A 15,460-nucleotide genomic window follows, 5' to 3' on the forward strand; every position below is an offset into this window, starting at 1 on the left:
AGGTCCTATATCGGATAAATAGCTAAACAGCTAGATGCTCAGGAAGAGCTCCTACATCTGCTTGTTCACACAAGCCGTCAAGGTTGTTGCCCTCTTATTTGGTCTTCAGGGTGGATACACAAAAGTACTGCTGCTTTCTGTGTGAGTGGTATAGTCGTGCAAGAGAATATCATTACAATAAAAGAGACTGGCCTCTCCAACATTCACTTCAGCAAGGGAGTAAAACTGTCCTGCATGCAGAAGTTGTTGACCCACTTAAGAAATGATGGTAAGAAAATCTTATCAAGTTGGGCCTAATGAAGAACTTTGCAAAGGCAATGGATAAAAATGTAAAAGCATTCATGTAGCTCATTGATACCTTTCCAAGGTTAAGTGAAGCAAATATAAAAGGAGGAATCTTTATTGGACCTCAGATTTGTAAGCTTCTTCAAGATGAGGAGTTTCTTCGTTTGTTGCAGGGCAAGGAAAAGCCTGCTTTTGCATTTGCAGTAACTAATTTTTGGGGAAACTCAAGAGCAGATACAGTAACCATGAAGAGTTGGTGTTATTTCTCCTCAAAAGATATAAGGATCTTGGCTGCAACATATCCTTAACAATTAATTTCTTACATTCTACACTTTTCTTCCACCAAACTGCGGAGCAGTGAGAGATGAGGATGGTGAGAGATTTAACCAAGATATTGCAGCTATGGAGAAAAGATATCAAGGAAAATGGAATCCATCAATGCTTGCAGATTACTGTTGCAAATTGCAAGAGATGATCTGATGCAGGATTACAAGAAACAAGCAAAAAAGAGTTTTTGGACCAAGTTTTGTAGTGCAATTTCTGTAACTGTTTATAATTCGGAATAGTGTTTAGGCAGGTTTTCGTTATTTGAATTCTAGCTAAGTTTTCTCTAAATAAATATCAGAAAATTGGCATGATAAAATATTATGCATCTGTATATTTACAAAAATAATAATGTTTAAAAGTACTGAAACTTTTATGCATTAATTACATGTAGCAGTAAACTCTTTGGCATCATAGAAACAAGAGACAACTAAATATTTTCATTGTCCAATTTGAATTCAGGTCAAACTCATTAATAAATGGCTCCATACATAACTGAACCTGACAATTTTTGAAAATATGTAAAACAGTGTTACAGGATCTGAAAGGTCCTTGAGCTAGTCGGGTGGAAGGTTCTTCACCTGCTCAGTCAGGACGTGCAGCCTCTGTACAAGTCCCCGTACCTTCCTCTCCTGCTCTGCACCAGTTAGATACAGTAAGTGTGGGGGTGGAGGAGAGAGCAGTTCTCTCACTCATCAGGAAGGACACTGCCTCATTGTTCGCAGTCACAGGAAGCTGCCTCCAGTCTATAGAATGTACTCACTTATTAGCAAGATTTTTTCTTGCGAAAAGTGTGTCTTTCCATGTAAAACATTTTCCACATTAAGGATATAATGAAGGCTTTGCCCCTGTGTGATTTCTCTGATGTCTATAAAGACTTGTTTTCTGGTTAAAACATTTCCCACATTCTGAACATGAAAAAGGCTTCTCCCCTGTGTGAGTTCTCTGGTGTATAACAAGACTCCATTTTCGGTTAAAACATTTCCCACATTCTGAACATGAAAACGGCTTCTCCCCTTTGTGAGTTCGAAGATGAATAATAAGAGCCGATTTCACTGTAAAACATTTCTCACATTCTGAACAGGAAAAAGGTTTCTCCCCCGTGTGAGTTCTCTGATGTGTAACAAGAGCAGATTTCTGTTTAAAACATTTCCCACATTCTGAACATGAAAATGGCTTCACCCCTGTGTGAGTTCTCTGATGTGTAGCAAGAGATGATTTCTCTGTAAAACATTTTCCACATTCTGAACAGGAAAAAGGCTTCTCCCCTGTGTGGGTTCTCTGGTGCTTAATCAAATCTGATTTCTGGTTAAAACATTTCCCACATTCTAAACATGAAAATGGCTTCACCCCTGTGTGAGTTCTCTGATGTGTAACAAGAGATGATTTCTGTGTAAAACATTTCGCACATTTTGAACATGAAAAAGGCTTATCCCCAGTGTGAGTTCTTTGGTGCTTAACAAATTGTGATTTCTGGTTAAAACATTTTCCACATTCTGAACACGAAAATGGCTTCACCCCTGTGTGAGTTCTGTGATGTGTAGCAAGAGATGATTTCTCTGTAAAACATTTTCCACATTCTGAACAGGAAAAAGGTTTCTCCCCTGTGTGGGTTCTCTGGTGCTTAATCAAATCTGATTTCTGGTTAAAACATTTCCCACATTCTAAACATGAAAATGGCTTTACCCCTGTGTGAGTTCTCTGATGTGTAACAAGAGATGATTTCTGTGTAAAACATTTTGCACATTTTGAACATGAAAAAGGCTTCTCCCCTATGTGAGTTCTCTGGTGACTAAGAATATTTGATTTCTTGTTATAACATTTTGTACACTTGGAACAAGCAAATCTATTCTTTGCTTTGTGAATTTTTTTATGTTTAAGAAAAGACTTTTTGAGGGGAAAACTTTTTCCATATTCTGACTGTGAAAATGGCTTCTTAGCTTTAGGAGCAGTTTGTTTTTTAATGCTTATTTTGAGACTTTGATTTTCCTTAGCAGTCTGTAATGAATCAGAAGATAGGACCCGTTTCAAAGGATCAGATGACAGGTCTTTCCTGTGAAGGGATGATGGCAGATCTGGAGTAATGGCATTCCCTTCAATTGTATCCTGTGGGATCTCAAGCTCATCTGATTTGAAAATTGAAGATGTCAGCTGTCCCTCTGATCGCCTGGTAGAGTCATCTGCTAAGTAAAAAAAAAATATTATATTTGAATAAAATATTTTCGTAATTTATATTTTTGAACATTTCTACTTAAACTGTCAGTAAAAATGGCAAGTTATGTAAAAATATTGACTATTCACCAAGACAATGACCGTTCACAGTCTAAAGGGCAGAACAGTGGCTCAGTGGTCAGCACTGCAGCCTTGCAGCGCTGAGGTCCTGGGTTCGAATCCCACCAATGACAACATCTGCAAGGAGTTTGTATGTTCTCCCTGTGTTTGCGTGGGTTTCCTCCCACATTCCAAAGACATGGGGACAGTGCCCATAATGTCTGTAAAGCACTATGGACTTAATGGCGCTATATAAGTGAGTAAAATAAATAAATAATAGAAAACCTCATATCATGAACAAGTAGAGCGTGGTGTTTAACTGTTTGTTCATTCTCCTCCCAAATATGGAATAAAAATGCACCACACAATATTATGTAAGCAAAAATAATACCATAAAAACTTCTACTCATCTCACAAAAAAACAAGCCACCACTCAGGTCCATCATCTGTCAATGGAAAAACAGAGGTTTCCACATCATTAGTGTCTCAAAGGCTCTTGATAAGCAACATGGCTTTCATAAACCAATCCAGCAAAATACGCTCTTTTCAGAGTTAAATATGCTCCCTAATTAATCCAAATGGAAAGCATCACACCGTACTAAAGCTGGAAGCATATTGCCAGAAGCTGCCAGATACAGCCTTGTTCTCCTCTGGTTCAGTCCTCTGTGCTCAGCTCCCGGCTTGTGCATTTGTTTCCTATTGTGGCCTCGTCCCGTTTACTGACTACTCTTGTGTCTTCTGATTTTGTATTTTCTCTGCCCTCCTGGTTCTGATCCGGCTACCTGACTATTCTTCTTCCCATCTCACTCCACAGAACAGCAGGTAACACCGTGGCCCAAGCCTAGGGGTCTCTGTGTAAAGTCCAGATCCATGTAGAGGGGTTAAAGGGTGATGGGCAAAACTTGGACTATAAACAATAACACATCTAATGAAAAGATAAAAAAAAAAAACTGTGGTGAAATCTCTCTGGGCTAATTATAGTATGTTTCTTGGTAGCTCCTGGTAATTTAAACAACTATAGTAAGGGCCAATATTTTCTGTCAGATGAGTTTCAAGAAGAAATATACATTTAATGAGAACTTTTTATAATAGTGCAGATCTGAGGTGTCTTAAATTAAGATATCGGGCATTTGGAAGAAGCAATGGAGACTTTTTTTTTAATTTATTTTTTACTACCAGACTACCAGGGAGTTACAGACTCACATAAGTGAGGCCGGCCGATCCCACCACACTTAAACTATCATACAGAATGAACCTGTAAAAAAAGACAGAATAAAAAAATAAAATTAGACTTTCCGGTAATTCGGTTTCTAATAACCCACCACGACAGCACACCGGAGGATGTAACCCCACCCTAATAGGGACAGGAAATATGAAGAGGTTTAAATAGCCCCTCCAACATCCTCCCTCCAGTGTTATTATAAAGGACCACAAGAGTATAGATGCTTCAAATTAATTTTTATTTCTACTGATCCGACTGTCGTAGAAACAATAAGCAAATGGGAGGGAATTACTCGTGTTGTTGTGGTGGGTTATTAGAAACAGAATTACCGGTAAGTCTAATTCTATTTTCTCTAATAACCCCCTACGACAGCACACCGGAGGTATACCAAAGATATACTAGGGGGGGACAACAGCCTGAAGGACCTTCCTTCCGAAGGCCAAATCTCCAACGGACATTAGATCTAGTCTGTAGTGTTTGGAGAAAGTATGAATTGAGGACCACGTAGCAGCTCTGCAAATCTGTTCGATGGATGCACTGGCTTTCTCAGCCCAGGAGACAGATATCGCCCTTGTAGAATGGGCCTTGAGCTTTTCCGGGGGAGGCAGATCTTGGATTTGGTAAGCCTCCGTAATTGCCCTCTTAATCCAGTTGGCTACTGTGGATTTTGCTGCTTTCTTTCCTCTGTTTGGACCTTGTGTATGGACAAATAGGTTCTTGTCTTTCCTTCCTTCTTCTGTTTCCTGAAGATAGTGCAGTACTATTCTCCAAACATCCAGAATGTGGAACTCCATTTCTTTCTCGTTTTTTGGGTTGTCACAAAACGATGGAATAATTATTTCCTGAGATCTGTGGAAATTCAAGACCACTTTAGGTAGAAATGAAGGGTCAAGAAAATTAGAAGATCTTCCAGGATTCTCAGGTAGGGTTCGTTGACCGAAAGGGCCTGTAGTTCACACGCTCTCCTGGCTGTAGTTATTGCTACCTGGAAAGCCGTTTTCCAGGCCAGCCTGTCAAGTCTTAGGCTGATAAGGGCTCAAAGGGTGGAAGGGTTAACAACTTGAGGATAATGTTAAGGTCCCAGGGGGGAATCAAGTCTGTTACTCTAGGGTGGATGCGGGTGGCTGCTGTCATAAATCTCTTCACCCACTGATGTTCAGCTAGGCTTTGATCAAAGTACGAGCTTAGCGCTGCTACCTGGACCTTAAGGGTACTAGGTCTGAGGCCTTTGTCCAGACATTCTTGTAGGAAATCTAGAATTTGTGCTACATCAGCCCTATGAGGGTCTGGGTGAGTAGGCGCACACCACTTTAAGAAGGTCTTCCAGATCTTATGGTAAATGGTGTTCGTTACAGGTTTCCAGCTCTTCTGGAGAGTTTTGATGACTTTGTCTGAGAGGCCTCTTGTTTTTAAAATCAGGAATTCAGAAGCCAGGCACCCAGGTGTAGTCTCTCGGGGTCCGGATGGTGAATCGGTCCTGGAGAAGATGATCTCTGATGGGAGGAAGGATTAGAGGGCCCTCCACACTCAGTCTGGTTAACGTACCGAACCAACTTCTTTTTAGCCAGAGAGGAACCACTAGGATTACTCTGGTCCCTTCGGTCCTTCTCTTTTGCAAGGTTTTTGAAAGGAGAGGCAGCGGGAAGGAAGGGGGGGGGGGGGGGAGAGGCATACGCTAGTTTGAATTCCCATTGGTGAGCGAATGCGTTTACGCCCATGCAAGGGCCGTTTGGATCCAGGGAGAAATATTGAGGTACCTTCGCTTTCTGGTGTCCGACGAAGATATCTACCTCTGGATAGCCTCATCTTTCGATTAACATCTGGAAGATGTCTGGGTTTAGACTCCACTCTCCTGGATGGATCTTTGTTCTGCTTAAGAAATCGGCCTGGACGTTTACTGAACCTTTGATATGAAGAGCCAACAGGGATAGATGTTCTTCTGCCCAGGAAAATATTCTCGCAGCTTTTGTGTCTTGTGCCCCCCTGATGACGAAGGTGGGCTACTGTGGTGATATTGTCTGAAAATATCTGTATGTTGGTTTTCTGGACCAGAGGCTCTGCTGCTTCCTCTACGGCCTTTAATTCTCTGAAATTTTCCAAGCGCTGGCTCACCTCTTTGGACCATATACCCTGGAATAGCTCCTGGGAGACTATGGCTCCCCATCTCTTCCCGCTGGCATCCACTCTTATGGTTACTAGTGGATTCTGGATCCATGGTACTCCTCTGTTAAGATTCTTCATGCTCAGCCACCAGAATAGATAGGTTTTTACCTGTGATGGTATAGGAATTCTCCTGTTCAGAGACCGTGGAGATCCCAATTCATGAGGATGTGGGTCTGTAATGTTCGGGTATGTGCCTGAGCCCAGGCCACCATCTGGATACAGGATGTCATAGATCCGAGAACCAACATGGCATTTCTCAATGATACCAATCTCCGGCTTCTTAGGACATTGATCTTTGCTGTTAGCATGACCTGTTTTTGTTTGGGCAGAAACGACATCTGGCTCTGGGAATCCAATAGTACTCCTAGAAACGTTTTTGCCATGGAGGGAACCATATCCGAATTTTTGTGGTTCACTAACCAGCCCAGAGAAGATAGGATCTAAGTGGTCAACTGTATATGGTCTTGGAGCAATGGTACTGAGGGGCCGATTAATAACAGGTCATCAAAGTATGGTACTATTGAAACATTCTGACCCCTGATATAAGCCATGACTTCTGCCATGACCTTTGTAAATATTCGTGGGGCTGATGATATACCGAAAGGGAGAACATTGAACTGGTAGTGGACTATCTGTTCCCCTTGAGCCACTGCGAATCTTAAGAACTTTTTGTAAAGTGGATGTATTGGGATGTGGTAGTATGCATCCTGGAGATCGATTGTGGCCATGACATGGTCCTGTCCTATCAGAGGGACGGTCGATCTGATGGATTCCATCTTGAATCTCTGGTAGTGGATATACTGATTCAGTGGTTTTTAGACTGATTATAATCCAGTGCGAGCCAATTGTTTTTTTTTTATTAGGAAGAGATTGGAATAATGTCCTCTGCTATCTCCCCTGTAAGAACCAGGGATATCACCCCTGAGGATAATAGGTCTGTTAGACCGGATATCATGGTGGCCAGCAGACTTTGAGAAGAGAGCAGCGTTATCTTTACTCTCTGTGGAGGATAGCAGGAGAATTCTATTTTTACTCCAAACTCGACTGCCCTCAGGACCCGTGGGTCTGAGCAGATTTCTCTCCACTGAGGGAGAAAGTTCGAGATGCGGCCCCCGACTGTCCTGATGTCATGGTTTATTCTACGTTGATTTTGGGAGAGAAAAAGATTTTTGCCGCCTCTTCCTTTTGCGTAGGCTCCACCAACCTGTTTTCCCTTTACCCCTATATTGAGGGGTCTGCTCCTGGGAAGGACGAAAGGGCCTTTTCCTTACATTTCTAGGTTCTGGGAGGGCTTTCTTCTTGTCTGAGGCTTTCTTGAGAAGATCATCTAGGGCTGGCCCGAACATGTATTTCCCTTTAAAGGGGATGGAACACAATTCCATCATTGATGCCACATCACCGCTCCAGGATTTTAACCATAGGCCACGTCTCACAGAGTTTGATAACCCAGATACTCTAGCTCCCATGCTCACCGATTCTGCAGAAGCATCTGCTAAAAACCCCTTATCTTTCTGGAGAAGCGGTAGGGATGCTAAGATGTCTTCTCTGGGGGTGCCCAAGACTAGGTGTTCCTCCAGTTTATCTAGCCAACGAGCCATTGATCGAGCTACGCCCGTAGAGACTGCGTTGGTGCTTAATAGCGCTGCCGAGGTTTCCCAGGACTTCCTGAGTAGTCCCTCCATCTTGCATTCCAAGGGGTCCTTTAGCTGAGAGGAATCTTCAAAGGGCAATGTAGTCTTCTTTGCCACTCGTGCAATCTGGATATCCACTCTTGGGACTTCGGACCACCATTCTGCTCTCTTGTTGACTACAGGAAATCTATCCTTTAACTCCGTAGGGGTATTCAACCTCTTTTCCGGAGACTCCCATTCCTCAAGGACTAAGTCCCGAATACTCTGGTGTATAGGGAACACCAATTTCTTCCTGGAACGAGGGTAAGGAGGATTTGTTTTCTTTACGTACAGTCCCCTTTATTTCTTCCATTAAGGAAGGCTGTTCCTGCCTGATAATTTTCTCCATACAGTCCTTGCATAGGGGCTTTCTATCGGAGGACGATAGCTGTTTTGTACAGATGGGACATCTGCGTGACGGTCTAGCTTTGTCTCCAGATGCAGGTTCCTTGTCCCCCTACAAGAGAGGGGAGAAGGGAAGGGGAGCTATAATCACTACTACCTTCATCTGGGAGATGGACTACTAGTGCCATACTTACTGGGACCAGACCGGGGCTGGGCTCTACAGATGCAGAGTGAGAAGACGCTTCAACAGACATGGTTTTGTCCTACCTGCAGATGTCTTCCTGTCCAGGGCTCCTTTATGGGCGACTGGACCTGCGCCTCTCTCTGATTAGAGGGCTCCTCCCCCGGTGTCCAGGTGAAGATAGGTGTGATCATCGGCGGCTATCGCCGTTTTTTTCCCCCACTGAGCCTGCTGCGTTCCACTGTGGAACGCATGACCGCCGGAAGGGACGTCATCATCCACCGACCGACGTCACCTCTGGCGCAGCGGCGCCCGCTCCACATCCCGGAGACTGGCACCGCCCGCGCATCCAGCAGGGGAGAGAGAAGGAGGAGGAGTTGGGCCGAAGAGCTCAGAGAGGCCTCCGGCCAGAACATCATGCAGACTTTGACTGACGGCGCGGACTGAAGGAGGGGGTCCCGAATCCAGAGGAGACGGGAGCAGCGCATGTGAGGAGAAGTAAACCGCTCGATCCTCCGCTGCCTGGCTTGTAGTTTTCTCCCCAGTGCATGTCGCCGGCCCAGCACACCGGGGATGACCTCTTCATCCCTGACAGGGACAGGAAATACCACTGCAGGGAGGATGTTGGAGGGGCTATTTAAACCTCTTCATATTTCCTGCCCTTATTAGGGTGGGGTTACAACCTCCGGTGTGCTGTCGTGGGGGGTTATTAGAAAAAACATGTTACATCCCCAACAACAATGTATGTTTGGGGGAGAACTCCAACACTAAACCAGTGTTGCACTTATTTATGGTAGACCTGAACAGAAGAGTAGAGAAAGTATTAGTGCCCCCATTTCAGGACAGATTTTACCTGAATTCTTTAGGATCGATAATATAATGTATTTTAGGACGTGGAGTGAATCCATGAAACCAGGGCTCAAGACATGCCACCACATCTCCTGCAGACGTGAATAAATGTATATTACAGCCATCAGCCACGCACAGCTTAGAGATATGTCATGGCACAGGTGTAATGTTTTTAGTATAGTTTATCGTGATCCTGTTTGAAGTTATTTGGTTTAAAAAGAAATTGAAAAGTCAGGATAAAAGGAAACTGTTGTTATTGTACAGAAATTCACACTTGGCCCTCACTGCACATTTAATGTTGTCGATCATAAAAGCGAGGTTTGGTCATAAAGACTGGACCTGGTCTTGTAGAAACCATATGAGCACATTTAGCCGCACAGAAGGGAGAGAAGGTAGATTCATCTAATAAGATATCAGGGATCTAGGAAGCCAACAGCATCATTACCCTCCACTTTCTCTTACAGGCTCATCAGAATATTTTTCTTTAAGTGATTTTCTAACTTGTCAGCACTTTCTACGTACGCTGTCATTTGGATTGGTAGTTTACAGACCTGGGCAGGTAAAAGTCAGGATCTTCTAATTTCAGTTGGTAGGTGGATCTTCCAGGTTGTAAGTTGTACAGAAAAGGACTTTCAATGCCCAAAGTAATTTGAACAGTTTTTGGTGGAGAGAAGGTTTTGGTCTAGATGCAAAATGGTGGTCACACGATTGTGTTATGGCCAGCCTACATGACCGGTAAACCATCCACAGCCTGTGACTGAGAAGAATCTGTGACTTCTCTGCATTTAGTGGTTACTACTCACCTGGGTAGTCATATGTAGGAATCTCCTCTTTATATCGCTCATCACCCCTCATATATGTCTCTGTAGTATTAATATGGGTCAGATCTTCACCCTGAAAAAAATATTGTACAAGTCACAGACAGAAGGAGAAGTCACATCTATGATCAGCTCTAATCCTGCCATCTCCACAGTTCTCATTACACAAGTATAAACCATATAATACTGGTGGATAAAACAAGACCAATAGGGGAGATCTCATGACACCTTCTCTCCATCTACCTGATGATCCTGAGGAACATTGGGATATTCTTGTTTACAGTCTTGTGGAAGAAGAGCACGGGGACATCTCTCAGGTGTTGTCCTCTTACTGGATAGATCTGGAGGAAACACATACAGTGACTGAATTCATTCTTTACATACAGATAATTATAGGCCATGTGTACTCAGTCCTGTCTATTACCTGGTGATGTGAGGGGCTGGGGAACATCCATCATGGTGTCCTTGTACAGATCTTTGTGACCTTGTAAATACTCCCACTCCTCCATGGAGAAATAGACGGTGATGTCCTGACACCTTATAGGAATCTGACACATACAATGATAGAGTCATCCCCCAGATCCCTTCATAGCTTTACTATAAAATGTCCCAGCATTCCCAGCAGTGTCACCTCTCCAGTCAGCAGCTCAATCATCTTGTAGGCCAGATCTAGGATCTTCTGGTCATTAATGTCCTCATGTATCAGGTGATGAGGTGGAAGCCCTGTGCTCAGGGGTCTTTCCCATCCCTCAGACACAGGGTCCTGGCAGTGCTCACTAGAGGTCTTCTTCACTACTGTGTAATCCTGGTTATGGAGAGACACATTAATAAATCTCAGTACAGACATTTCCAGAGTACTCACCTCTCCAGTTCTGTCCATCTGTTATTCCCATAGATAAGAATGATGTAATGTGACGTCATCAGAATCTCTCACCTCTCCAGTAAGCCGGAAGAGGATCTCTAGGGTGAGGTGTAATATTTTCTCTGGTGTCTTGTCTCTGTCGATATCCATCTTTGATGGGTAACTCAGGAAAATTCTCTTATATAGAAGATCTTCACTGAAAGGATCTGATATTGTAGAGACCTGAACAAGAAGATGAGCCAATGTAACGTCATAAAAATATTGTGTAATAATACAATTACTGGAGCTAATAAGGGAAACATTTGAGATTTATTATTTTACAGTATTTAGCTTTCTTCTTTACATCTACTAATAAAACCTATATATTTTAGGCCACAGACAACAAGCAGTTTCTTCCTCGGAGTCTGCAGCTGAATACGTTTCTCAGACTCACCTTCCATAACGCTAATTCTCGTCTCATTTACTGACACTGGAATCGGCATTAGCAATACTGCAGGAGATATTCATTACACGTGACATGAGAAATAACTACTTCATGGGGAGGACCAAATCTTCATCTTCTACTACGGCTCTATAAACATATTTATCTAGAGTTTGTCACAAACTACATCACCACAGGCCGTCTATATGTTTCCCATCCTCACCGGACTGTAATCTTCTAACACATTAGAGCTCAGGTCTGATTCATACACATAAGTTTGAGGCATTTATAAAAGCTTGTTTCTTTAAACAAACACCATGGACAGAAATTATTTGATAGCAGTCTCACCAAGACATGAGTTATTTGATGCCAAAGTCTCCATGAACAGTGTTTTATGGAGTCTATTTCTGGCCTTAGGCTTTCCTATATTACAAGAAAAACTCAATAAAAAAACAGATATTAACATTTTGTTAATTATTTTAAAACCAATGTTTAACATGTTAAAAAGTAACTCTTTGGGGCACCAGAACATAGAAGTGCACCGCAGGGATGGGACAGGTACGGCTGCTACACCAACCCTGGCAGTTTAACCACCTGCTGCTGTCAAGAGCAAACATGGCATCTAAGATGGTTTGACATAGTTCGGCTCAGTGCTCCTCCTCTCCCAAGTACTTGATGGTATGGGGCTTCCTAGTTACTACGATACTTAAATAACCAATAATGGTGTCTGGGCCTGCAATGTAGAAAAGTCTATTAGGCCGGGCCAGAGGCAGCGTCCAATAAGTTACTTATTAATGCCCCCATACATATTAGACTAAAGTTGCATGAAAGCACTGATTTCCGGGATTTGGTCGACTATAATTTATATATGTATTTGGGGGATCTAGCATCCTTAATTTCAGAGGCTAATCAGTTTGTTTTGCCTGTAGATAATCCTCCGATAGAGGAGTCTGGAGGCGACTCTCTCATACAGACCACAGGAAAGCAGGAATATTTGTGTGTATGGAGGAGTCGGAAGAGATGTTTATTTTTTCGTATGTGTGCAGCGTGATATGGATGAGGGGTGCCATGCATACCAGCATTGGGGGGTGAGGGGTCCCATACATACCAAGATTGGGGGGTGAGGGGGTACCATGCATACCAGGATTGGGGGGTGAGGGGTGCCATACATACCAAGATTGGGGGGTGAGGGGTGCCATGCATACCAGGATTGGGGGGTGAGGGGTGCCATGCATACCAGGATTGAGGGGTGACTGGTGCCATGCATACCAGGATTGGGGGGTGAGGGGTGCCATGCATACCAGGATTGGGGGGGTGAGGGGTGCCATGCATACCAGGATTGGGATGAGGGGGTACCATGCATACCAGGATTGGGGCGTGAGGGGTGCCATGCATACCAGGATTGGGGGATGAGGGGGCCATACATACAAGGATTGAGGGATGAGGGGTACCATGCATACCAGGATGAGGGATGGTGTGCCATGCATACTAGGATTGGGGGATGAGGGATGCCATACATACCAGAATTTGGATGAAGGGTGCCATGTTTACCAGGATGAGAGGTACCATACATACCAGAATAGGGATGAGGGGTACCATGCATACCAGGATGATGTATGGGGTGCCATACATACCAGGATAGGGATGAGGGGTACCATACATAACAGGATGAAGGATGGGGTGCCATACATAACAGGATGAAGGATTGGGTGCCATGCATACCAGGATGAGGGATTGGGTACCATACATACCAGGACTGGGATGAGGGGTGCCATGTATACCAAATTTGGGATGAGGGGGCCATGTATACCAGGATGAGAGGTACCTTACGTACCAGAATAGGGATGCGGGGTACCATGCATACCAGGATGAGGGATGGGGTGTCATCCATACCAGGATGGGGTACCATACATACCAGGATGGGGATGAGGGGTACCATACATACCAGGATAGGGATGAGGGATGGGGTGCCATGCATACCAGAATTGGGGGATGAGGAAGCCATGCATACCAGGATGAGGGATTGGGTACCATACATACCAGGATTGGGGGATGAGGGGTGCCATGTATACCAGGACTGGGGATGAGGAAGCCATGCATACCAGGATTAGGGATTGGGTACCATACATATCAGGATTGGGATGAGGGGTGCCATGTATACCAAATTTGGGATGAGGGGGCCATGTATATCAGGATGAGAGGTACCATGCATACCAGGATTGGGGAATGAGGGGGACCATGCATATAAGGATTGGGGGGTGAGGGGGTACCATGCATAACTGGATTGGGGGGTGAGGGGAGCCATGCATACCAGGATTGGGGGGTGAGGGGTGCCATGCATACCAGGATTGGGGGGTGAGGGGTGCCATGCATACCAGGATTGGGGGGTGAGCGGTGCCATGCATACTAGCATTGCAGGGTGAGGGGTCCCATACATACCAAGATTGGGGGGTGAGGGGGTACAATGCATACCAGGATTGGGATGAGGGGGTACCATGCATACCAGGATTGGGGCGTGAGGGGTGCCATGCATACCAGGATTGGGGGGGTGAGGGGTGCCATGCATACCAGGATTGGGGGGTGAGGGGTGCCATACATATCAGGATTGGGGGATGAGGGGTACCATGCATACCAGGATTGGGGGGTGAGGGGACCATGCATACCAGGATTTGGGGGTGAGGGGTGCCATGCATACCAGGATTGGGGGGTGAGGGGTGCCATGCATACCAGGATTGGGGGGTGAGGGGTGTCATGCATACCAGCATTGGGGGGTGAGGGGTGCCATGCATACCAGCATTGCGGGGTGAGGGGTCCCATACATACCAAGATTGGGGGGTGAGGGGGTACAATGCATACCAGGATTGGGGGTGAGGGGTGCCATACATATCAGGATTGGGGGGTGAGGGGTGCCATGCATACCAGGATTGGGGGGTGAGGGGTGCCATGCATACCAGGATTGGGGGGGTGCCATGCATACCAGGATTGGGGGGTGACGGGTGCCATGCATACCAGGATTGGGGGGTGACGGGTGCCATGCATACCAGGATAGGGGGGTGAGGGGTGCTATGCATACCAGGATTGGGGGGTGAGGGGTGCCATGCATACCAGGATTGGGGGGTGAGGGGTGCCATGCATACCAGGATTGGGGGGTGAGGGGTGCCATGCATACCGGCATTGGGGGGTGAGGGGTGCCATGCATACCAAGATTGGGGGGTGAGGGGTCCCATACATACCAAGATTGGGGGGTGAGGGGGTACCATGCATACCAGGATTGGGGGGTGAGGGGTGCCATGCATACTAGGTTTGGGGGGTGAGGGGTGCCATGCATACCAGGATTGGGGGTGAGGGGTGCCATGCATACCAGGATTGGGGGGTGAGGGGTGCCATGCATACCAGGATTGGGGGGTGAGGGGTGCCATGCATACCAGGATTGGGGGGTGAGGGGTGCCTTGCATACCAGGATAGGGGGGTGAGGGGTGCCATGCATACCAGGATAGGGGGGTGAGGGGTGCCATGCATACCAGGATAGGGGGGTGAGGGGTGCCATGCATACCAGGATTGGGGGGTGAGGGGTGCCATGCATACCAGGATTGAGGGTGAGGGGGTACCATGCATACCAGGATTGGGGGGTGAGGGGTGGCATGCATACCAGGATTGGGGGGGTGAGGGGTGGCATGCATACCAGGATTGGGGGGGTGAGGGGTGCAATGCATACCAGGATTGGGGGGTGAGGGGTGCCATGCATACCAGGATTGTGATGAGGGGGTACCATGCATACCAGGATAGGGATGAGGGAGTACCATGCATACCAGGATAGGGATGAGGGGGTACCATGCATACCAGGATAGGGATGAGGGGGTACCATGCATACCAGGATTGGAGCGTGAGGGGACCATGCATACCAGGACTGGGGGTGAGGGGGGAACCATGCATACCAGGACTGGGGGGTGAGGGGGGAACCATGCATACCAGGGTGAGGATGGGGTGCCATGCTTACCAGGATTGGGGGGTGAGGGGACCATGCATACCAGGATTGAGGGGTGAGGGGA

General features: G+C 45.8%; 1 pseudogene; it reads right to left on the bottom strand.

The window, feature by feature from the left end:
- Positions 1–923: 923 nt before the first annotated feature.
- LOC141171907 (uncharacterized) overlaps positions 924–15,460 on the bottom strand; it is a 30,084-nt pseudogene continuing 15,547 nt past the window's right edge.

The sequence above is a fragment of the Phyllobates terribilis genome, unplaced genomic scaffold, assembly GCF_046119375.1.
Source record: "Phyllobates terribilis strain yellow unplaced genomic scaffold, ASM4611937v1 Scaffold_12__6_contigs__length_324123572, whole genome shotgun sequence".
NCBI lineage: Eukaryota > Metazoa > Chordata > Amphibia > Anura > Dendrobatidae > Phyllobates > Phyllobates terribilis.